Source organism: Rhinolophus sinicus, linkage group LG18 (assembly GCF_036562045.2).
Source record: "Rhinolophus sinicus isolate RSC01 linkage group LG18, ASM3656204v1, whole genome shotgun sequence".
Taxonomy (NCBI): domain Eukaryota; kingdom Metazoa; phylum Chordata; class Mammalia; order Chiroptera; family Rhinolophidae; genus Rhinolophus; species Rhinolophus sinicus.
Genome location: NC_133767.1, coordinates 11,605,752 through 11,620,328, shown reverse-complemented (window position 1 = coordinate 11,620,328; position 14,577 = coordinate 11,605,752). Strand labels below are relative to the sequence as shown.

Sequence of the window (14,577 nt, the reverse complement as noted above, 5' to 3'; positions counted from 1 at the left end):
TGGAAGAGAAACAGAAGGCTACTTGACCACTTCACCTTCTTTTATTTTACTTTTTTCGTCTGTCGCCTAGCCTGTCGAACCTACCACCCGTCAGCCCTAAAAATCCCAGAGTACTTTGGAGTAACCTAATAATCCCTAGAATTTACTAGGTATGTATACTGACCACCTGGAAAAGTTTTTAAACAAATGTGAAATAACAATGAGTAAAATGATCGCTGAAACATCAGCGAAGGCAGAGCAACGTCCAGGCCACGGGCACTGGAGATACAGATGGTGGGTCCTGGCAAGATTTAAAGTCATTCTACGCCTTTCATTTCACTTGGGGGCCTCTTAGGAGCTTTCCCTAGCCTATGTCTTCAGCTTCAGTGTTCACAACCTTGCCTCACCCACCACCTTCCACCCCTTGAATTCAATATGACTCTATTTGTGTTGAACAGATTTGCTGTTCCTTGATGGAGCTATACTGTGTTTTGCTTCAGACAGTCGCATAAGCTCTATTCTTTTCCAAGAATGTCCTTCACCCAACTCGCTGGGTAATTCCTACCTTGGTGCTTAGAAGTGATTTCCTCTAGAAAGCTTTGCCTGATTTCCCCTCTCCCCACCCTGTGTCTGGCTATGTATTAGCTGAAATCTTTCAAAGCTGTTGCAATACTTACTTATGTGCCTGCTTACCATATTAGACGATAAGCTTCCTGAGTGCGAAGACTGTGTCTAGGTTATATACTAACTGGTTTCCATGAGAGACCTGTAAGGAACATGTCTGATGGCCGAAAGAATTAAGGATCAAATGAATGGAGGAGAAGGTTGATCTGTCACCCCATCTCACAGAGGTCAGCGCAGGGAGACAGCGACCCCCACAAAGAAGAAGGAAGGCTCACCAAACATGTATTGAGCTTCTTGTGTATTTGGCCCCGTGCACTGAGGAAAAGACCTTGACAGCAAGGACTTTTCAGTCTAGTGGAGGAGAACAGCCTTCACTCTATGTGGAGATAAATGATAGGGTAACGTGAGGTGTTCAGGGAATTACAGACACTGGCCTTCTCACTGTGTGGGGGGTGGGGGTCGTCAGCAAGAAAGTGATGTCCAAATGGAGACCTAAAAGCTCTAAAAGATAAATAGAAGCTATCTAGAAAAGAGTCTGTAGTATTAAGATTGAAGGAACAGCATATGAGAAGGACTGGAGACAAGCAAGAAAAGAATACCACTGGATCATAGGGTGAGTGCAAAATGAGAGCCACATAATCCAGCAGCTGGTAACCCATGTGGAAGACTTTAGACTTTATCTCGGGGGCCAGTGAGGAGCCAGAGAATGATGCTAAACTTGAAAGTGAGAGGATGACATGTATATTCCAGACAGATCTTCAGCGCTTTGAGCAGAATGCGTGCACTCTCAGCCAAGCATGAAACTACAGAGTCATTCCTTCCTACCGGTTTTGTAAGACACCATTTTGACATCGGCTTTAATAAAAAATTGCAAAGTATTTTTCATGCCCAGTAGGAGGAGCCAAAGTCTCCATGTTCTCTACCTCCAGAGCTGGGCGCTTCTTGGCCCTGGGTTATCCTAGAAGCTGTTTATTTCCGCACCTCTCATTACCTAGAAGTGGCTCAACATAGAGAAAAAGAGAGAAAAGCCACCCAGAATGGGAAAGGTCATTGTGAACAAGACACTGGTACTTTCCAAATGAATAGCATAATAGCATGCTATATTGATCTTTACTCTAACTCTGTTTTAAATTGTAATGAATGGCTCCCTCACTCATATTAAATGTTCTTAAGTCACGTAGCCACCTAGGTACCAATGAGTCATGCCTGCCACTCATTGCTAATACATCTCAGCTTATTTCTACTCCAAAATAAGTCACAGTCGACTCAGACTGACCTTGATTTTTTTCCAATCGAAAAATATATATTAAAAAATAATAAAACCGCCCAGCGATTACCCACTTTAATGAAACAACAGCCCATGTTGTTGCATTCAGTGGCTGCATTCATTTTTTTCCTCTTCTGGAATAAAAATGAAAGAGCATGGAGAAACAATTCCTGTTGATGAATTTGTACAAAACATTATATTTCCACAGAACTTCCCATTAACTGCCATTTAGTTCTTCTCTCATTATTGATAATTTGCTTTTAAATTGAGAATACCTCTTTTACAACCCATCTTATCTCCCTGCACGGCTAGACAATTACATTTAAATTCGGTGGTTTTCCCATTGTGAACAGTTTCTGGGGGGAAATGATTACGATATTACTAATCCAGATTTATGGCTTCGTTGTGCTATCACTGAAGGATGAGAGACTAGTAGAAAGAAAAAGAAAATGTTTACATGCAAATAAATTATCACCAAAGAAAGTGCTAAGGAAGCATATGGTAACACCAACCCAATTGCAAAATCACCTACTGGGGCCAGTGATAGAGAGATGTCTTTTTGGATTTTGCAAACTTATTTTTTCAAAGGATGATAAAATGGTACATTAAAAAAACAAAACAAAACAATTCCAGTTGTTGATAGAAGTTTCCTTTCTTTGTTTCATTCTAATGTTGGAAGAAACCCTAGCCTCACTGGATTGCAGAGAAACGCCTAGGAATCTGCCATTTGTCATGCACTAGGCAACACACGTGACACAAAGCGATACATGCAACATGTCTCCTACTTTTGGAAATCTACAGTCTTACTTGGAAGAGGAGCCATGCTGCAAATGAAAAAAACAGAAGGATAGAGTAGGAAAATGAACATAAGCCTCAGATCAAATGCTGGGTTAGATCTGGCCTGGTCCAGCCCCCTCTGTCTCTTACTCAGAAGGCAGGGTGGTACAGTGGCTCACCACGTTAAATTAGGAAGACCTGCCTGGGAATCCTGGTTCCTTGCCAGTTAGTTGTGTGACCTTGAGCGAATTTTAACTGGCTGGATCTCAAAGTTGCCTGTGTAACACAATCAGTAGAATGTTTATCTTAATGACAATACAAAGCAGTTTCTGGCTCAGTGAGTCCAGGGTGGGGCTCAGGAAAGAAGAGACATTGCTTTAACCTCGCTATGCCTTTGTTTTCTGAGCTTTGAAATGGATAAGCTCACAGTACCTACTTCAGCTAGTTGTTGAGAAAGTTCAAAGTAAATGCTTAAAATAGCATCTGGTGAAAAGTAAGTGCTTATTAAGTGGTAGTACTTATTAAGGAATCACAGACTTCAGGCTCTAAGGCAACTAACTGCTAAGAAGGCAATGTCTCTCTCCCCCCTCCCCCAAAGTCAGCGCCCAATGCAGGATTAGGCAGCCGCCAGAGGCCAGGGTGGGGGGCGGCCCAGGCCATTGGGCATTCTCTCGCCGCATTGCATTGGGTCTGGATAACTTTTTGCACCTTGGAAAAGGTTCCATCTCTGTCTGGCCGGGAGATTTTAAGATTCGCCAGAAAACTTCCCCAGACCAGAAGCTGCCTCCACTTAATAACACGCAAGGGAGGTTTTCTCCTCTCCTTGCGGGGAGGGCTGGCAACGGAGGGAGACGCTGGGGATCAACGACCAAGCCCACTTTGGGAGACAAGATCTAGCGGAGGGGAAGGGCCTGGGCTCCTTGGTCCCACTGCCAGCTCTCACCCCTTTACCCCTTTAGGCCAACAGCCGGAGCACTGGGTTTCCTAGATCGCCACCCGCTGTAATCCCGGGCTGCACACGAAGGTGGCGGCGGCGGCGCTGGTGACAGGAAGGGGGAGGGGGCGCTCCCTCTCGCACCAGATTATTTTTGGCTCCGCGGCTTGGGCTGCTTGCTGCCTGTCGTGCACGCGCGCGCGCGCACCCACGCACCCACACATGCACACATTTTCGCGCTCGCTCTTTCTCACCCTCCTTTGTTTATTTTCTAATCTATATTTTTGTTTGAAGATCTCCTCTTCACTCTCTCCCGCCCTCTTCCCAGGGCTCTCGTGGGCCTGCCGGGCGCACACCGCTCCCCTCCATCACCCCAGCCCTCCTCCCGGTCTCCCCGAGCGCAGGGTTTGAAGGTCACCTCCTTTCCAGTCCCCGTGCGAGCCGCGCCACCACCGCCTCCTCCAGCTGGAACCGGTGGTACAGGCTGCACTGCCCTGAAGTGGTTTTGGCAGCGGCAGCGGACCGAGCCCCCGGGCCACGTAGGGTGGGGAACCCCGAACTCAGGAGGGGAATCCCTCCCACTTCGCCCCAGTCCCCGGTTGCACCGTCGGTGAGGTGGGGGGCGCTCTGCCAGCTCTAGAACGGCAGAGTCGGCGACAGCCGGCCCCACGCATGAGCCTCCCGGGCAGGAAGAAGGAGTGAACAGGGCACCCTGCATCTGGAGGGGACAGCCGTGCGCCCCGCCCCTGCGTCCCGAGCGCGAGAACTGCAAGCCTCCAACCCAGGCAGAGCGCGGAGCGGCGGACAGCTCGCCCAGGGCTCAGGCACCTGGCGCTACAGACCCCCTGGCAGTGGCCATCAGGGCCCGGGCTGTTCAGCCCCCGTGCCGTGCCCAGCTGCGCCCAGCCCACTGCCCAGGCAGTGGAGCCAGGGCGGGGCTGACCTGCCCGCGAAGTTGCGGACCGCGCGGGAGAAGCCAGCACCCGTTTTTAGCTGCCTCCAGCTCAGGGTGAGTGTGGCTGAGGGCGCAGAGAGCGCAGGGGAATTGGAGGGGCTGGGGCCAAGCGGAAGGCGACAGGAACCCGGCTGGTCTGGAGTTCTAGGTAAGTCCAAGCGGAGTCACCGCCCCTGCGCCCCTCTGACCTGGCCCAAAGGGTCCCACAGAGGGAAGAGCTGGGTCTCCGAGAGCTGGCTTCCTCCCAGCGCCAGGGTGGGCGCGCTGGACTGGGAACTTTTTCAGCTTGGTGGAGCGGTGTCCCTGCATGTCCCCTGGGGAGCCGAGACCCCCTAGTCTCTTAGGTCCCTCTACCCCGCGTTGCTTCAAGAAGCACGTTCTTGCTCGTCCCACAGTGCCTCAGCAGCACCCCGCTGCCTTGTCCATCCCCCCTGGCAGCGCGTCCCAGGTGCAAGGCGCGGCTGGACCTGCCTGCGCACTTTGGTTCGTCTCCCTGGCCGGCTGCAAGCTGGCACTCCGCGTGCCTTCCCTGCTCCGCGCCTTTTCCACCGCCCTTTGCGAGGTCTGAGGGAGGGCACGCTCAAACGGCCGGGGAGGGTGAGGAGAAGCTCCAAAGCCCTGGTGGGAGGCTGGGAAGGGGAAGAGGAGGGTTGCTGAGCTGGAGGGAGAGCGTCTGTGTTTATAGGCACCGGAGCCCTGCGATGCCTTTGACCCCAGGGAAGGGGAGCAGCCTGCGAGCTCGGGACTTGCAAACTGCCTAGCCCCTAGTTCCTTGGGTGCCTTAGGGGGCCTCCCGCTGAGGAGGAGACCCAGGTGGCAGCAGCTCTCCCGGCACCGTGGTGTTGCTGGAGCACAGGCCCGGGTTTCAATTTCCCAACTGTCCAGGGATGGAGGCGAGGGCGGGGTTAGCGAGGCGCTTCTCCCATATCATCGCCGCCGCCGGGGGCACCTAGCTGGGACGCTCCTGCTGCCTCGCAGGCGCCAGCTGCCGGGTCACATGTGACGCGGGGCTGGAAGCTGCCGGGGAAGGAAGGGGAAGACCCCGACCGGCCGGGACCAGGACCGGAGAACGGGGGTCTCCTGGCTCCTGCTCAGGCAAAGACTGGGGTGCACCTGTCTGCCCAGGAGCCTTCGGGGTGTGGCTTTTCACGTGCTTGGAAATCCACTCAGGGCCCTTCAGGAAATTGGCACCCAACCGTGGCTCTTCTCAGTTGAACTTGGAAAGAATTGGGGGAGGTGACTCAGAATAGCTTCGGGCTGAAATAGGATGCACCATGCCTTCAGGTTTCTTTGATCATAATAATGATTATTTATTTTTTATTTAAAAACATGCAATGCACCAAGAGGCCTGGCCTTTCGGGCCTAAGTTAAGGACATACCCAGTCAGAGAGCCCTCCTCGTCCCTGCCCTAGTTCATTCACCTTTCATTTCCCATTTATTTTTGTTACAAAAGAAAAAAAAGATGAGAGGGCCTGGATCCTTTCAATTTTTAAGTGACCACAGAGGGTCTGGCCGGAGCCATCGGCAGATTTATTTTTGGCCAAGGTCTTTTTTCTTCGGAGGCAGAGGACCTGGGGCCCATGAAAGATAAAGGTGGCCCTGGCAAGGGCTGTGCTGACAAACAGTGGGGCTGACTCCAAACCCTCCTGCTTTGGGAGGTCATCTGGGAAGCACTGGGTCCAGAGGAACCCCCTGGGTTTCCCACAAATTAGCTCATGCTGGAGTTGGGGCAGGAAAAGAAGGACATCATTTGTTACAGTTTTCCAGGGCCTCTGAAGGGTCCTGAGAGTAGTTTTATGGCTGAGAAGAGCTCAGGGCTCCTGGTTCTGCCACCTGCTAGCTGTGTGACCTTGGGCAAGTTACTTACCCTCTCTGTGCCTCTTCATTCCCCTGTCAAATGAGACTTTCAATGGTAGTATTAGGCTCAGAAGGTTTGGGAGAGGATAAAATAAAGCAATGAATACTTAGAATGGGGTCTGGAACATGGTAAATATCTGGATAACGTTCCTTTATTCTTTTTTTAATCAAGTAGATTACTCTTAATATTTTGAGCCTTATGACACCTGGTGGGAAAGAAGAGGCAGGCAGTTTCTCTCTCACACACACAGTTTCTTTTTAACAACGGATGAAATGGAAACAAAAAGGGAAGAGGTTCATCCTGAAGGGAGGATGCTTGGAAAAACCCCAACCTTCCCCGAGAGAACGCTGGCCTGACCTCTGCTCATCCAGTCTCCACGTGTTCTAAGGAGAAGGGGTGACATGCCGTCCACTGGTGGGGATGTAGGCGAGTGGCCTTACGCCATCTCAACAAGCTCAGCTGCCCTGAAGTGAAGTTTTTGCAACAGTATGCATTTCTTTTCATTGTCGGGAAGGCCTGCTTCTCCTCAGCCTCCAGTGGCGAAAGTATCCTCTGAGTAAACACTGCTTTCCTCAGCATACACTGTCTGTCTTTCACGTCACCCAGTGTTTTCCACTCAGTAACGAGCCAAAACGTGGGTCTGCGTCGATCTCTCCTCCAGGAATTGACCCACTCTGCCCTATTTTCTCTTCATGATAATTGATGCTATTTTTTTACTTGCTCCTGTCAGGTCTGAGCACAGGCCTTTTAGACATTCTCATGTCTCTGATGACTTTTTTTTTTTTTTAAACAAGTTTAGCCTTTTCAGTTCAAGCCATACCGAACGGTTAGATTTTATAAAATTCCTTTTAGATAGGGTTGTTTTTTTTTTCATCTAGAAAATTGGGTCTGCCCTGTATAAATATGTCTGACATTTCACCTTTCCAAAAATTAGACCATTTGATTTGCATGCGTTAAGCTGATGTCTGGAGTAATGAACGCATTCCAAGAGGGAAATCGGACCTGACACAGAAATACTTTGGGGATACAGCGATTTCTCAGGGGCGTATATGAGGCCTGTTGGAATCCAAGTGCATTTGCTCTGAAGGACACAGGCCAGTTCGTCCTGCCCCTGCCACTCAGCATGGAGCTACACAGTAAGCATGTGTCACACGTTCATACTGGTTGACTTTGCTGAAATCATCCAGTCATTTGTCCCATTCACATTCCCCCATCTGGCCCGAGACAAGACTTTTGTTGTGCCAAAGACCTGGAACTTGGAGATCGTGTTTTTAGGGAAGCTGTGAGGCTCTCCCCAATGCTTACCTCTATTATTTAATATACCGCCTCAAGGCACAAGTGTAAATATTAAAGCTTTAATTAAAGAATGAATCAGGGAAGGAACTTGAGAATGAGGGGCACCCAGCACCTTCAACTGACGTCAGCAGAGACCCTGGTCAGCCTGGGTCGTAGGCTCTGGGGTTCTGATAAAAAATGACACACGGGCTTAATAGGAGGGACAGGTGTCCTCAAACGTGGTATCTGTAGTTGCTCTGAGCACCTGCATTACCCTGTCATTGGTCACTAGACATGTGGAGATGTGGGGACTTCCAGGAGTTCTGCTTGGGGAACAACGCCAATGGGAATGTTCCTTTTTTTGGAGCTTCTGTTGTCATGGAGGAAGCCAGACAATAAGCCAGGGATGGAAATACATTTTGATACGGATAATGACAAGGGTTACAACAATGGGAATGTGACAGATGACAGAGACGACTTGGAGGAGAATTCCAAAGAGGAGAGAGCTGAGCTGAGATCTGAGTCAAACTAAGTTGCGGATATATATCAAGCTGTATATTCATGCCATCAGTATTTATTGAGTGTCTATCTATAGATGCTCAAACACTTGAAATACACACCGAGTAGTACACACAGACACCCCTGCCCCCATGGGGCTTGTGTTCCAAGGTGGTAATCTACATAAAGAGAGTGTCAGAGAGAGAGAGCAGCAAGTGCAAAGGTCCTGAGGTTGTAGCAGTGATAACACTGTGCGGTCAAGTTGGGGTCTGGTAAGGAGTCTGGACATTATTCCAATGGGAAGCCTTTAGAAGGTTTCCTGCGGAGAACTGCCGTGATATATATTGTTTGGCTTAAACAGCATGGGGAACACTGATGTTTTTGAGAAGAGTTAACAAGCAAGCATGCCTTCCCGGCCAGCCAGCTTTTGTCTCCAAATTTCCATTCATGTCCGTGACTGTATTTGGTCTGTGGACTTCCTGGCTTCTGGAAGCATAAGTCCTGTAATATCAAAGAAATTCAGCTTCATTTCCCCCTCCTCTGGGGACTTAAACACCTCCATTCAAGAAGGGAGATTAGTTTATAGGGAAAAGAACCTCAAGTTTCTCAGTAATACCTGTGTGGGGGTGAAACACTGAGCTTGTGTGTCCTAACTCAGTGGTTCTTTCCTTAGGCATCCCTTCAAAGAAGCAACACCCCCTCCCCGCCCTCTCCTCGCACCCCCCACTCCCCACACACACACTTTCCTGTGGCTTGGCCGGCATCTCTTCTGCACACAGATCCCCTTTATTGGTCATCTGTTCCAGTAGGTTCCCTTTCAGAATGTGGCCATGTGTTTCTCCCACAAGTAGATGGGACGATGGCTATTGACAGGAAGAAGTGAGTTGTTTTGCCAGAGCCCTGAGTGCACCTGACGTTGTCTGTTTTGGGAGACTCTTCTGACCTTGGATGGTGGAGAGTGTGGACATCTGGACAGTTCAACTTCCCACCTTTGATCCCCGAACCTGTCTCGTTATCCACAACCCTGGAATTCTGTCATTGGCCGTTTGATACGCTGTAGGGATAATAAGTTTGTTTTGAACACTTCCTACACAATGCAGGCTGTGCTAAGGTCTCTACCTGCACTGCTGGGTAGTGAGCTGTGTTTTCCTGGCTTGAGCCTCTTCCCGACCTCCCCACTGCCCCACCTTGTTCAGGGTACAACTCAGAAGTCCTTCACCCTCAGGGCAACCCTCTCTCTTTCCCTGTGTGGATTCTCCTTCCTGACAGCCATCCCCTGGAAGGCTTTATATTTACATGAGTGACTTTACCTTCTCTCTTTTACTCTCTGGATGGTAAACACGGTTGGGCCTTGGACGTACCTGTTTCAGACATCACTGCATCCTGGCATCTAGCACAGTGGTTGGCATAAACACACGACGTGGAAATAATGGATTATTCCATTTGATCTTTCTCGCACACTGGAAGGTGGATTCTTTCCATATCCCCATTCTGCAGGTAGAGAGTGAGGAATAGGCAGGCGTAAGCACTGTCTTGGGACGCAGGTCAGTGGCAGGCACACCCAGGAGTTTGATGGTCTGAGTCCATAGCCCTGATGCAAATCGCTGCCTTTGTAAGAGGCTCAGGAGGGTGGGAGCAGTGCCGTCCGGTGGTTAGGGGGGCTTCGCTGCTTGGTTTGGGTTGCTCTGAGAAATGAGCATCAGAGGCATGAAGAGGAAACTTGGCACCTGTTTCTATATGCCCCAACATCTCTTTATCGTCTTATATGAGTGGCCCATGCCAGTGCAATCTGGCTCTTGTTTTGCTGTTTCTCTCCTTGACGCCCTATGGCCCTGGCTGCCCACAGCACCTGAGGGCCCTGTCTTCAGGCTCTTGCTCTGAGCCATTCTGCAGGGACCTTGTGGGCCATCTATCTAGATACAGGCAGCCCCTGGAGATCATATACTCAGGCAGAGCTCCAGCTGCTCTGGGAAGCACTCTAAGTGCCGTTTGCAAACCGTTGCACCCCCCCCCCCATCAAAGCATCGTTATCTGAGTCAGCTCCCCTTTCATGTTTTTCTGAGGACAAAAGTAGACCTTCGCCAGCATAATAGATCAACTTGTACAATCATCTTGTTTGTTGCTGCGTCTTGTCTTTCCTCGAGATGCCTCTTTTTCTGTGAATTTTGGCAGAGAGAGGCAGAGATGAGGGTTGGGACGCGGGTTTCGAAATCGTCTTCTTTGTATCGTCATTTCCGTAAGACCTACCCTTTGATGGAAGCTCCGTCTGTGCTAGAGCATGGGGAAAGAATGCTGTGTAAGCATCACTTCGTTAACTCTTTATTGCAAACCCTTTATCATCCCCATTTTACAGATGGGCGAACTGAGGCCCAAAGACTAAGTTGCAGACTCCCGCCGTTACTTCCAGAGACCTGTGCTTATCTCTTCCACTCTGCACTGAGAGGGCAGGCTGGGCGTCGAGGGGAACAGCAGAGGAACCATTACGAGACACTCAGCAGGTAGGAGGCAATGCAGGGCCGTGGTGAGGATCTCAGAGCCAGACTGTCCAGCTTCAAATCCCAGCTCCTTGACCTTCGACCTTAACGTCTCTGAGCCTCAGTCTCCCCCTATAAAGGGAGATAGTAATTATTCCTACATTGCAGGGTCAGTTTGATGATTCATTAACCTTGTATGTTTTTTGAGCACATAATGTGTGTTCAGAAGCAGGGCTTGCTATAGTAATAATGACAATTATTGTTGTCATTTCATAATAATAATAATAATAATATTATTATTATTATTATTATCGTTGGTTGCTGGCTAGAATTTCACAGTCTGTCAAGGTAGCGTGTGGGCCCCAAAATGTGCTTCCTGCATTTTCCTCTTGACAGTAACCGAGATGATAGATTGAGAGTGAAGGGGGAAGAACCCGTAATAGCTGCAAATGGAGAGTTGAGGGACTTGCCAGAGCCGAGTCTCTGTATGGAGTTCTGCCTACAGAGGACTGCTGACAGTGGCCATATGCACGGGCTCTGATTGATTGGCAGAGAGAAACACTCATTTATTAGACTCGTTATGAAAAGTGACAGAGCAGGGAGTCGAGAGGCTGATTCACCATCAGCAGCCCTGGTCAGATCCCAGTGGGATGAGCTGTGTGTCTGTTCCCCTTGGGACAAGCCCACTGTCTTGGTTCTGGGGTTGTTGCCTGTGTTCTAGCGTGAGTCTCTTCCAGAGGCCCTGAGAATGAGGGGTGCCTTCTCGGGTCTTTCTGAAGGGAAGGCTGACCCTTGGCGTGGCTCACGGTCAGGGCGCTGTCTTGGAGAGGTGGGTCCCCTTCAGGATGCTGCTGATTATCAAGGTTTGATGAGATGATGGAGAAATTCCCAAAGGGAAGGAAAATCGTTCCTGCTGGCATGGGTTGGGACCTTTCAGGAGTTTCCTTGGGGAGAATAAGGAGGCTTGTTGAGCTCTCTCCTTAAAAACATGAGGCTCTTCCTGGGTGACCTTTTCATTTCTGATTTGGGGAGTTCGGTTCAGTCTGAATGACAGCAAATAAGATGGTGGCTTAATAAGGAGAAAAGAGCCTTGCTTTTCAGGAGGATGGCACTTTGGCCTAAGCTAATGAAGTTATTTTGGAGTCAGGAAAGCTTCAAGGAGACCAAGCTCCCTGGGACCGAAGGTGTGAAAGGACAGGCTTTGGGGCCAGGCATAGCTACCCTTTAAGTCCAGATTGTGTCGCTTTCTAGCTGTGTGACTTTGGGCAAGTGACTGTAATTCTCTGAGTCTCCATTTCCCTGTCTACAAAAAGACAGGTGGTTCTGCCTCTGTCACTGAGGACGGATGCTGCTGCAGAGTGAGGTAAGTTAAGCAGCTGTCACACAGACCTCTGAGAATCATCAGTGCTGGTCCATTTATTTACCTTGTAACATTCAGATAAGAGCTTCTCATGCCAAGACGCTGTCATACACAAGTTTCTGTAAATCACATGTCCCTGATTCTTGGAAAGGTATTTTGTTTTCTAGTGAATTTCATGTGTTTCTGTGAAACTTGCGTAGCTTTAGTCTGTGAGAATTTGCCACAGTGTTTGAAAGTTTATAATGAGGACAAACAATCATTCACCCCACTCCACAAACGTGGTTCCCGTGTGTTGTGCTTTGCTCCTGTCAGCTTATAGCGAGAAAGATAAGAAAGCCGTTGGATCCCGTATTTTAAAAAAATAGATATTATATACGCACGCAGGAAAAGCAGAGACCAGTTAAACTACAGTTTTTGAGTGCTTACAGCTGAGTCCAACACTTGAAGAAACATATTGTTGTCGAAAGCAAATGAGGGGAACCAAGAGAGACTTCAAACTCTGAATAATGCACACTTCCTGCTGGTGTTTGCTGCAATGCTATCTGAGGGCTCCATTGGGTATCACTGTGTGATCTCTGTTTTCAGGGTCAGGAAGGTTCCTCCTTTCCTGAGGAACTGATTGGTATTTATATAGCAGACACTCCCAGTGGAATAATAGATCATGTTCCCTTTTCCCATAGCCTACCAGGAAGCTCAGGGCTGATTTTAAAGTCCAGTATGGGATTTGCTGCTGTAGGTTTTGAATATTAACCTCACTGTTGACTCCAGTTTCTTTCTCTACTTTTTATGGTCACCCTGTATTATAATTTGTGTGGCACATTTTGTTTTTTAGAAGAATTATCTTCATAAGGTGCCTAAAATAAATACATGTAAAATACATAAAAGTTGGAAGGCATAAATAAATTGCAGTCTGTTAAAACAGGAATTGCTGGGAAATAGGACAGAATAGGCAGTTCTTGGTATCTTGAGCTAAATCGAGAATAAAGGCGTGTCATTCTGAGTCCCAGCAGTGCAAATGGACACGATTTCTTATTTCCTCCCATTTTTTTCTTAAAACATGTGTGTGTGTATGTGTGTATTTGTGCATGTGTGTGTGTGTAGCACTACGTGTGACGCATAGATTCACTTTTACAGGGCCACCCGTTGCTTTCTCTTGTTTTCAGCAAGCATTTTCAATTCCCAGGCTCTGTGTGAGGCCCTGAGGACATTGTACTGGACACTGTGTGGAACATTGACCAGCAGGCCTCTGTCTCATGCAGCTTCGTTCCTGGGAGGAGACCAGCACCCAACCTGAAAGGGAAGAAACAGACAACATAATTGCCTAGTATAATAAGTATTAAGATGCAAACAGCATGGGGCAGTAATGTGAAAAGGGCGGAGGCCATAGTAGGTATGATTTAGGGAGTTTGGTTCAGTCTGAATGACAGCAAATAAGATGGTGGCTTAATAAGGAGAAAAGAGCCCTGCTTTTCAGGAGGATGGCACTTTGGCCTAAGCTAATGAAGTTATTTTGGAGTCAGGAAAGCTTCAGCAAGACCAAACTCCGCAGGACCAAAGGTGTGAAAGGACCGGCTTTGGGGTCAGGCATAGCTACCCTTTTAAGTGCAGGTTATGTCTCCAAGGAGAGACAGCCAGGTGACATTTGAGCTGAGACCTGGAGAAGGATAAGGACCAGGGAGATGGAGAGGGCAGAGGCTGTGGTGGCCAGAGGCGCCAGTGTCTTTGGAATCCCCAGGAGGTGTCCCCAGAGGCTCGCAGGGAGGACGCCCAGGAGAGGACTCGGCAGGGGCAGCGGTGACCAGGTTCTTGTCTCTGCACAAGAAAGAATTCAAGAGCGAGACAGAAGCAGGAAAGCACAGGGAGGGTATTGAAACGAAGGTACACCCTTGACAGGGAATTGAGGATGAGCTCAGAGTTTTGAGTCACGGGCAGAAGTCCTGACCGGGGGTATTTGTACCCCCAGGAGTGGGATTTGGGAAGAATCCCACCCATGAGGCTGGTCAGTGTCCTCGCTTTTCTGCTCTTTCTTCTTTATTTGGCGCCTCTGGAACTGTCATGGCATCAGACAAGCGTGATGGAAGTTGAAGTAGCCGCAATGCAAATGAGATGCTAATGACATTAAAATTAGCTAAAAGTCAGGCCCTGGTCATAGGCATCAGCCTTGCTAGATGAAACTGGTTCTTGTTCTTTTCCAATGGCAGGTGCCAGATACAGTCCCTTGTTATTTGTGTAACCAGTGAGGCACCTCACAGTTGTATCCCGGAGAGGGTGGGCAGTTTCCTAGGCTACCTGTCCTGCCTCAGAAAGGGCACCTCTGCACATCCTGAAAATTGCAAGGTGGCCCACGGTCCCCGGAGCCGCGGGAGCCAGTGTGGTGATGCAATCGGAGAAGCTGCAGAGGCCAGAACGGGCGGCCTATTCCTGCAGCCCCATGTCCTTTCTTTCTGAAATGCTCGTACCATTACTCATCGATGTGTGAAAGATGAATGTGTGTGTGTGTGCATGGGCGTGTGTGTGTTGCCGGAAGAAGAGCGGGAGCAGAGGGCCGTAGGGTAATGGTGTGATGTTTGGCTGTG

The 14,577-nt window shown here is 49.1% G+C and overlaps 1 protein-coding gene across 27 annotated transcripts in view; it reads left to right on the top strand.

Annotated features, from left to right (window-relative positions):
• RBFOX1 (RNA binding fox-1 homolog 1) overlaps window positions 1-14,577 on the top strand; it is a 1,997,160-nt gene that overhangs the window by 588,735 nt on the left and 1,393,848 nt on the right. Inside the window, exon 1 of one of the 27 annotated variants that reach the window (XM_074323064.1) lies at window positions 3,775-4,590. The exons of 24 other annotated variants lie outside the window; for them this stretch is intronic. The gene's annotated coding sequence lies outside the window, so the exon portion shown is untranslated. Of the gene's footprint in view, window positions 1-3,774; window positions 4,685-14,577 lie in introns of those variants that run through there. 2 more of the 27 variants (XM_074323067.1, XM_074323066.1) reach the window with 2 other exon arrangements.